Below are 8,965 nucleotides of genomic sequence, written 5' to 3'. Positions count from 1 at the left end.
TCTTCTCCATGATCCCCCCCACACCATGTGTACTAATCATAATGCCCCTCAGTCCCCTTCTCCCTCGCTATCCACCCGCCCTCCCAGACAACGCCCCCCACCTTTGGTAACCTCTAGTCCCTTCTTGGAGTCTGTGATTCTGCTGCTGTTTTGTTCCTTCAGATTTGCTTTGTTCTTATACTCCACAAATGAGGGAAATCATTTGGCACTTGTCTTTCTCCACCTGGCTTATTTCACTGATCATAATACCCTCCAGCTCCATCCTTGTGGTTGCAAATGGTAGGATTTGTTTCTTTCTTATGGCTGAATAATATTCCATTGTGTATGTGTACCACATCTTCTTTATCCATTCATCTACTGATGGACACTTAGGTTGCTTCCATATATTAGCTATTGTAAATAATACTGCAATGAATATAGGGGTGCATATGTCTTTTTTAATCTGAGAACTTGTTTTCTTTGCATAAATTCCCAGGAATGGAATTCCTGGGTCAAATGGTATTTGTACTTTTAGTTTTTTGAGAAACCTCCATATTGCTTTCCACAATGGTTCAACTAGTTTACATTCCCACCAGCAGCGTAGGAGGGTTCCCCTTTCTCCACAACCTTGCCAACATTTGTTGTTGTTTGTCTTTTGGATGGTGGTGATCCTTACTGGTGTGAGGTGATATCTCATTGTGGTTTTACTTTGCGTTTCCCTGATGATTAGCGATGTGGAGCATCTTTTCATGTGCCTGTTGGCCATCTGAATTTCCTCTTTGGAGAAGTGTCTGTTCATATTACTATGGGGTTCTTAAGTGACATCTTATAAATATAGCAATCAATAATCAGCTGATGGTCATTTAAGCTGAAGTGCATTCTCACATTCTATTCTTACTCCCCTCCTCTACTTTCAATGTATATAACATCTTCTTTTACTCTTTTTTATTAAGAGATTCCCTTAATTAAGTTTTAGGTGTAATTGCTTTCACTGCTTTTGTCTTTTTGACCTGCATACTAGCTTTTAAGCAACTGATCCTACCCCTGCTATATGTTTGCTTTACCAGTGGAAATCTTTCCTTTCCTTACATTTCTTGCTTCTATTTAAGATCTTTTCTTTTCCTTTTAAGGAATCCCTTTAACATTTATCATAAGGCTGCTTTAGTAGTGGTGAACTCTTTCTAACTTATGTTTATTTGTGGAGCTCTTTACCTGTCCATTCTGAGTGATAGCCTTGCTGGGTAGAATATTCTTGTTGGAGGTTTTTCCCCTCCGTCCCTTTGAATGTACCATGCCATTCCCTTCTACCTGTAGAGTTTCTGCAGAAAAATCTGCTGATGACCTTACAGTGTTTCCTTTATATGTAATTTGTTGCTTTTCTCTTGCTGCTTGTAAGATTCACTCTTTGTCTCTGATCTTTGACATTTTAATCACAGCATGGTTTGATGTGGGCCTGCTTGTCATCTTGTCTGGAGCTCTCTGTGCTCCCTGTGTCTGTTGGACTGTGTCCTCTCCAGGTGGGGAAGTTTCAACTATTATCTCTTGAAATACATTTTCCACTCCTTTCTCTCTTCTCCTACTGGGACACCTATAATGCAGATGTTAGGACATTTGATGTCCCAGAGCTCTCTTATCCTATTCTCATTTCTTTTAATTCTTCCTTCCTGCTGCTGTTCAGCTTATGTGTTTTCCATTACTCTGTCTTTCAAGTCACTGATCAATTCTTCTGCATCCTTTAGTCTGCTGTTTGTTTCCTCCAGTGTATTTTTCATTTCATCTATTGAATGTTCATCTCTGATTCACTCTTTTTTAGGTTTTCTCTTTGTTGTGGCCCACCTTGAGTTCCACCATTGTTTTCTGAAGTCCAGGAGTTTCTTTATAAACATTGTTTTAAACTCTTTATCAGGTAGATTGGTTAATTCTATTTCTTTTAGGTCTTTTTCTGTTTTTTTTTTTTCTGGTTCTGTTGTTTGGAGCATATTTCTGTCTTCTCACTTTGTAAGACTTTTTGTGCTTGGTTCTGTGAATTAGTTGAAAGAGCTTTCTCTCCCCATCTTGAAGGATTTCCCTTGTGTGGGGGAGTCTTCTGTGTAGACTGCATGTGTCTCGGGGTTTGGCAAGCTGGAGGCTAAATAAATGTTAGACAGGTTTTTTCTTGTCTAACATTGTCATAATGCTGCAATGAATATAGGGGTGCCTATGTCTTTTTTAATCTGAGAACTTGTTTTCTTTGCGTAAATTCCCAGGAATGGAATTCCTGGGTCAAATGATATTTGTGCTTTTAGTTTTTTGAGAAACCCATATTGCTTTCCACAATGGTTCAACTAGTTTACATTCCCATCAGCAGTGTAGGAGGGTGCCCCCTTTTCCACAACCTGGCCAACATTTGTTGTTGTTTGTTCCCAGGGCATGTGCTGAGGTTCCCAGGGCATGGTCTTCTGGGTGCGGCCCTGTTGGAGGGGATCCTGGGTAGACATTTGTGGGGTCTGCACTGTTGGAAGTAGGGGAGGCCAGCTGCGGGTCAGGGGTGCCCTCTAGATAACTCCATGACTGGCACCAGCAGAATCCCCTGTGCCTCATCTCCCATATGCCTGTGCATACTCTGGGCCACTGGAGACTGCTCTGGAGAATTCCTGCAATCAGGTGCCCACCAGGTCCTGCTGGCAATATGGAGTCAGTCTCTGTGTTTGTTCCCCAGCCCCTGCATGCTCTGGGCTTCTCCTAGAGATTCCCATTGGTGCTGCTGATCCTGCAGGTGGCTGACATCAGATACTGTGCATGCATGTTTCTCTGTCGCCCCTGCACACTCTAGGCTGCTCTGGGAAGTTCTCACAGTGGTACCCACAAGTCCCACTGGGGGCCAGAATCAGACACCATGCTCGTGCATTTTCCTAGTGACCCCTGTACACTCTGGGCTGCTCTGGGGAGTTCCCTGCACCAGCGCCCACTGGGTCCCACTGGTGACCAGGGGTCAGCCCTACACACAAGTTCCCCTGAAGTGCTCTGGGGACTTGTGTTGTCTACACCAACCCACAGATTCCTACACCCTTCCTATGAGCTGGGGAAAATTTCAATCCTGCTGATGGGAGCTGGACCATTGGATGACAGTGGGCAGCAAGGCAGGACTGCTGGATCTCCTGCAGAGCTCCTGGGGATGGACGAAGGTCAGGGGGCTTCCTAGACCAAGTCTGAGATTGGTGTGTGTCCAGATCCTGCTCTTAGCCACATTGAGATGTGTGGAAGGAGCACAAACAGTGGTGCTGTCTGGCTCCTCCAATCCTGTATTACCTCCAACAGCTTCCTTGCCAAGCAGTGGATATCTAGTTCTAAAACTTAGGTTCTTTCACTTTGTTCTTTAAATGGCAAGGCTCTTTTCCTGCAGCTCAGGGCAGGGAGCCACAACCGGCTCACTCAGGGTTACCCTACCCCCCACCTCTGCTGGTGCCTATGCTGAAGGTGGGCTTCCTGCAGTTACAGTGTCTCCATCTCTCCTGCTGTTCTGGTTTATTTTTGCATGTGTGATCTTTCTGTTCCTCATTGCATAGAAGGTGTTCACTTCAGTCTCTGTTCTGTAAGAGGAAATGCTCTGTCTGTAGGTATAGATTGGGTGTATAGGTGGGAGATGATGGGCTCCAGCTCTCGCTACTCCACCATGTTCCCAGAATCTTGTCTTCAGTTCTTTCAGGTGCACACCTCAGCGTGGACTTGCAGGGTCTTATGTTAGCTCTATGCTTAAGCTTTTGAGGACTTACCAATCTTTCTTCCACAGCAGCTATACCATTTTGCATTTCCATCAGCAGTGTAAGAGTCCCAATTTCTCCATGTCCTAACCAGCACATGTTATTTTCCTTTATTTTTTTTTTTACTATTGCCATTCTAGTGGGTATGAAGTGGTATCTCACTGTGGTTTTAACTTACATTTCCTTAATGTCCAGTGCTGCTAAGCATCTTCCCCTGTGTTTACTGCTTGTGTATATCTTCTTTGGAGGAATGTCCATTAAGGCATTGTCCATTTCTTTAGGGATTTTCTGTCTTTTTGTTGTTGTTTTCATAACTTTTTGACAGGAAAAACAGTTCATTGGAAGTTGTTGTTTTACACACTTGAAAAGTAAAAACTAAATAACTTCACTAGTAAAAATGCTTCAATGTTTGAGTGGTTACCCTCTGTCACTTGTAATGCTAGCATTTTCTATGTATTAATTTATTTAGTTCTAGCAACAGTATTATACAATAGGTACCCTGAGTATCTTGATTTTACAAATCAGGAAAATGAGGCACAGAGAAGTCCAAATTCACACTGGTAAGTGATAAAGCTAGAATCTGAACCTGGGAAGTCTGACTTTCTAATTCTCATCTCTGAGCGACTCAGTAAATAAGAAAAGTATTCATTTTCTCACACAATAATAAGTCAGCAAGGAGGCAGTATCAGTTTTGATTGGCTTGGCAGCAAAATATATGAGGACTCTGGACTTTTCCATCTTCCGGACATGAAAAACGCCATCTTAAGCATTTAGCTTTGCCTTAAGCTTCTCTCCTCTTGGTCATAAAATGGCTGCAACAGCACTAAGCATGACATGCTTTCCTAGCAGCACCCAAATGCCAGAATAAGAAGGTCCTTTTGCTTTTGCTTTCTTTAAAAGTGAAGAAAACTTTCCTAGAAGTTCTGTGGCAGATTCCCATTGGCCAGAGTTGTGTCCCGTGCCCCACCTTAAACCAGTTACTGACAAGGGAACCAAATGCAATTTTGGAAATAGGCTAATCAAGATCGTCACCCTTACACTTCAGTGGGGCCTAGTGTCCCATAACTATGTGCTGCTCAATTCCCGAGCAAAAATAGTTTTCTCTTAATAAAGAAGGAGGTAATAACTATTAAACTGGTGACAAACAGCTTCTGCTACAATTATCATTTACCTTTGTGAGACTCAAGGTCAGTGACATCTCTGTGGGCTTGTGATTCCTCATCCTTAATCTCTCATAAACCCTCGATTCCTTTTAGGTCATTGATACCATGCATGCATAAGAATTTGAACTTGTGTTGCACAACTATTTGCAAAACCCTGTTTGCCAACTTCTCTCCTTGTTTTGTTTCCCTCTGCAAATCATAGGGGCATGTGTCCCCTGAGGCTGACCTTTGCGTGTTCATACTAATTGCAGATTTAAACTGTAAGCCTCCTAAAATCCTAGCTCCCCACTATAAAATTTCCCAAAGTTGTACTTAATTTTACAAGCTTGCCAAATCTTAAAACCAAAAGCAAAAGTGATTTGCCTTTATATTAAAACTAAAGCTAAACAAATTTCTTGGCTTTGGGGTCACATATCAGTGTCTTCAGTAGCACCTCATAGCAGAGATTTAAATTGGGGATATCCACCATTTTTAAGTTTCATTGAATTATTCTGGCAAACAGGGAAGTCTGGCTAACTGGAGACCTGTCTAAATGGCCAGTGAAGGATACTTGGGACAAATCATTTTACTCCAGGTTCATACAATGGTTACACTGCATTGAACATCTGTGACTTTACCTTTTCCTTTCGTTTACCTGAACACTGCCCCTAAACCAGTTTTAATGTATTTCTGATAATGAAAACATAAATACACTTAACCTTCAGAAAGGAAGATGAATGCCAGTCACTTCAGAATTTGAGACAAATATCTATAAATATCTGGTCAACCAAATCTACAAGATGATCCTCCTGAAATTACTGGATGTACAATACTCACCCTTCCCATTTACTCTGGAGCTTATGTGAGGAGACTGTGATTTAACAAGAGTAAGTGTAAGTCATGAAGCTTTATGGTATGAATTACTCATCAGAGAAGAGTAGTAAGTGTCTAGGCATAGGAAGAATTCAATCAGAGTGTAGAAGACCTTTAGGCCAAGATTCCTAAGTTAGTAGAGGTTGAATGTAAAGAATTTATTTGCAGTCTCTTCCAAAAGGTTTTAAGATAAGTCAGGACAAACTATATTTATATTCATATGGTGTTTTACAAATCATAAAACTCTTAAACACACATTTATCTCATTTAAGCTTCACAATAACCCTGTCAGGTAGGTGGGCCATTGACTTCAGTTTTATAGATGAAGAAATTGAGGCTTTCATAGAGGTAAACAGTCTACCCAGGGTCAGACAATTAGGAAGCAGAAGGTCTGAGGGCCTCTGAGTCAGAGATGCACGCACACTCAGGGCAAGGGGGGTACAGGAGGCCAGGCCCATCACTGCACGGCTCAGGCAGTGTCAGGGGGCACCACACTGCTAGGTACAGAAAAGCAGCTCCTCTAGTCCTTTCTCTTCCTCTGCTCTAAGGCTGATCCTTGGCAAAGCTGTATGGTTTCAGAGTCTCTTATGTACTCTTTCTCGGTTACTACAGATCTGAGCTGCCTTGTCTGCTCAAAAGTGAAGTCTGTGAAGCCTACGACTTAAACTTGCTGGGCACTGCAGCCCATCCCTGAAGTAGTACCTCTTTACAAGGACCACAGGTAGAGGTGTCCCCCACAGGGGCCGCCAGGTGGGCTCTGAGGCCCTGGCCTCAGCATGGGAAAAGGGGGTATTTCTGTTCAGGGGTGTCTTTCCAGGTATGCCACCCTGGCTACTCTGCCTCATTGGAATTGTGTGAGAGCACAAAGGACAATAGCACTGCTTGCTGGGGGGAAGAATGCTGGTGGAGGGGACAGGATGTCCCATTTCAACTCCCCTTGGCCCCCAGGCTCTGGCGTAGATGGGAGCACAAATCCCCCTGTGTGAAGGCCTGGGAACAGAGCTTTCTTCCACACAGTTCTTCCTATCAGATTCTGCCCTATTCTGGTAATTCAATGGGAAATGAGTCCACCCAGGAGTCTGGGCTGGCCCCTGAAAGGAAGGTAAATATAACAAAGAGACAAAGTAATTGCCAATTTTAGAGACCATGTGTTAACAGAAATAAACAGGAATACGCTGAGTGGGAAAATGGGTGTTTCAGTGCACGGATAATACAGATAACAGTCAAGCCAGAAATGTGCTGTGTACCCTTTTTCATTTGGGCTGACCAGTGGGGGTAACTGAGGGGAATAAACTATATACAGACTGTTTCCAGTGTAACATCTCTAGGCTTCTAAAAAAAAGCAGTCTTGCTACTCCTAATGCAACAGGAGGTAATTAAATTTTGATAGAATCTGGAAGCTTTTGGTCTCTCTCCTAAATATCTTTGACCACAGAGTATGAGCTTTGGGCCTGTTTTATTTTTTGACTCTGAAGACCTGAGGAAACTGATGTTCAGAGAGCGGTTGAATCACTTACTTAGGGCTGCACAGCCTAGAAATGGGAAGTCCTGGCTCTCTGTCCAGGCTTCTTCTGTACCTCTGGATGGGACACAGGCCTGAGGAAGGATGGGGCACCCCACTGCAGCAGAATAGTATGTTGATGATAATTTCTATACTTATTTTGACCTCAAGGGCTTTCTCCCATGCAGACACATGGGAGGTATCTGCTGTTTCAGAGGAGGGAGGCTCAGGGATAAAAGTAGAGGCAAATGCTTCCTGTTTCCCACACCAGAGCTTTAGAGATGCAGGAGCTTAACAGTCAGGACTCTGAAAGAATTAAGGCCCTCAGTTTATGCGAGCAGCAATATACTTGGAAGAACAATTGAGCTTGCAAAAGCTGTTTCTTCTCATTCCAGAGAGTGGGAAGACAGGAGAGCTTAGGAAAAGGGGAGTTTGGATGTTAACAAATATCACTGAGAAAGAAGACTGTGCCCACCGTACACATTTCACGTGCATTCAGAGGGATGCAGGACTTGCTAAGCGGAAGGTAGCCTCAAATAGGCCTTGGAGATGGGGCAAGGACAGAGCACAGATCTTCATGGACTGGTTAGGAAGGCACAGGACAGTGAGGGCATCTCAGCAGCATGCTGGAGTGGGCAGTGATTGGGGACCAGGTGGCCCCTGCACATGGCTGCCCTTCCTTCTGCTCTGTCACCACCCATGCCCCCTGGAATTGGACACAAACCTGGAGTGATGGAGCCAAATAATACTTCATACCATATGCAAGTGCCATTTTTGGTGTTTAGAAATGATCAAATAGCAGCAATTTTATATCGTTCAGTATAACGTCATAGGAATCCCAGAAATGCCTGCGATTTAGTCTCTATCACCCAGCAGAATAGGGATTTGAAATGGAGGTCAAATTCAGTCACAGTCAAACAAAGACACTGGACTTTCATCCCCTGCTTGGAGGCTGCATGCTGTGCTCACCACACTGAGTTGAATCGACACAATGCAGCCCCCAAGACACCCAGTGGTTCAGCTCGGGTGTGGGACACTGGCTCCCATTGGAACAGACTCCCCCCCACATGCTGCCACCACAGACTCACTTGCAGTTTCCAGTATGTGGACGGAGTATGCATGGAAGCAGGGGAAACGTGTCCTTCCTTACAATTCAATCCAATATCAAGTCTTGCCTATGTCACAGGATTATGCAGGAACCTACACATCATTCCCTTTACTTTGTAAAGGGGTTGAGTTTTGCTTTAGGCCTCTCACTGGGGTAAGGCAAGCAGCAATAGGGAAGCTTGGCCCCCACTGGCTGAGGAATGGTTGCAAGGAAATTGCTGGTAAACTCCTTTGTACTCACCCCTTCTGACATGCCCCCTGGGGTGATTTGTAATGATGGATGTTTTGGAGGACCTGAGGAAGCAATTGCCAGAGAGGTTGGAAGGCTCTGCCCCTCCAGAAGAAACCATATCACTGTGTAGCACAAGGACTTGTACAGCCAGGGAGCAAGGGCAACACTATAGGATAGTGGTTCTCAAATTGTGTGCCTAGGCACCCTGAGTTTCCTCAGAGAACACATAGAAGCACTACAGAATAGGTTTTTGAGGAAAATTCATTAACCTCTGTTAGATACTAGATAAAAGTACTAGCTCAAGATAGCTCATAGTTTCAGTATAAGATCATAATAACACGTCTTTGTGAAGCCATGTTTCAGATGGTTGCTATGATAAAAAGCATACCCT

Source organism: Manis javanica, chromosome 15, assembly GCF_040802235.1.
Source record: "Manis javanica isolate MJ-LG chromosome 15, MJ_LKY, whole genome shotgun sequence".
In the NCBI taxonomy this organism is placed as follows: domain Eukaryota; kingdom Metazoa; phylum Chordata; class Mammalia; order Pholidota; family Manidae; genus Manis; species Manis javanica.
The sequence above is the reverse complement of the archived record's forward strand: the minus strand, read 5'-3'. Positions refer to the sequence as shown.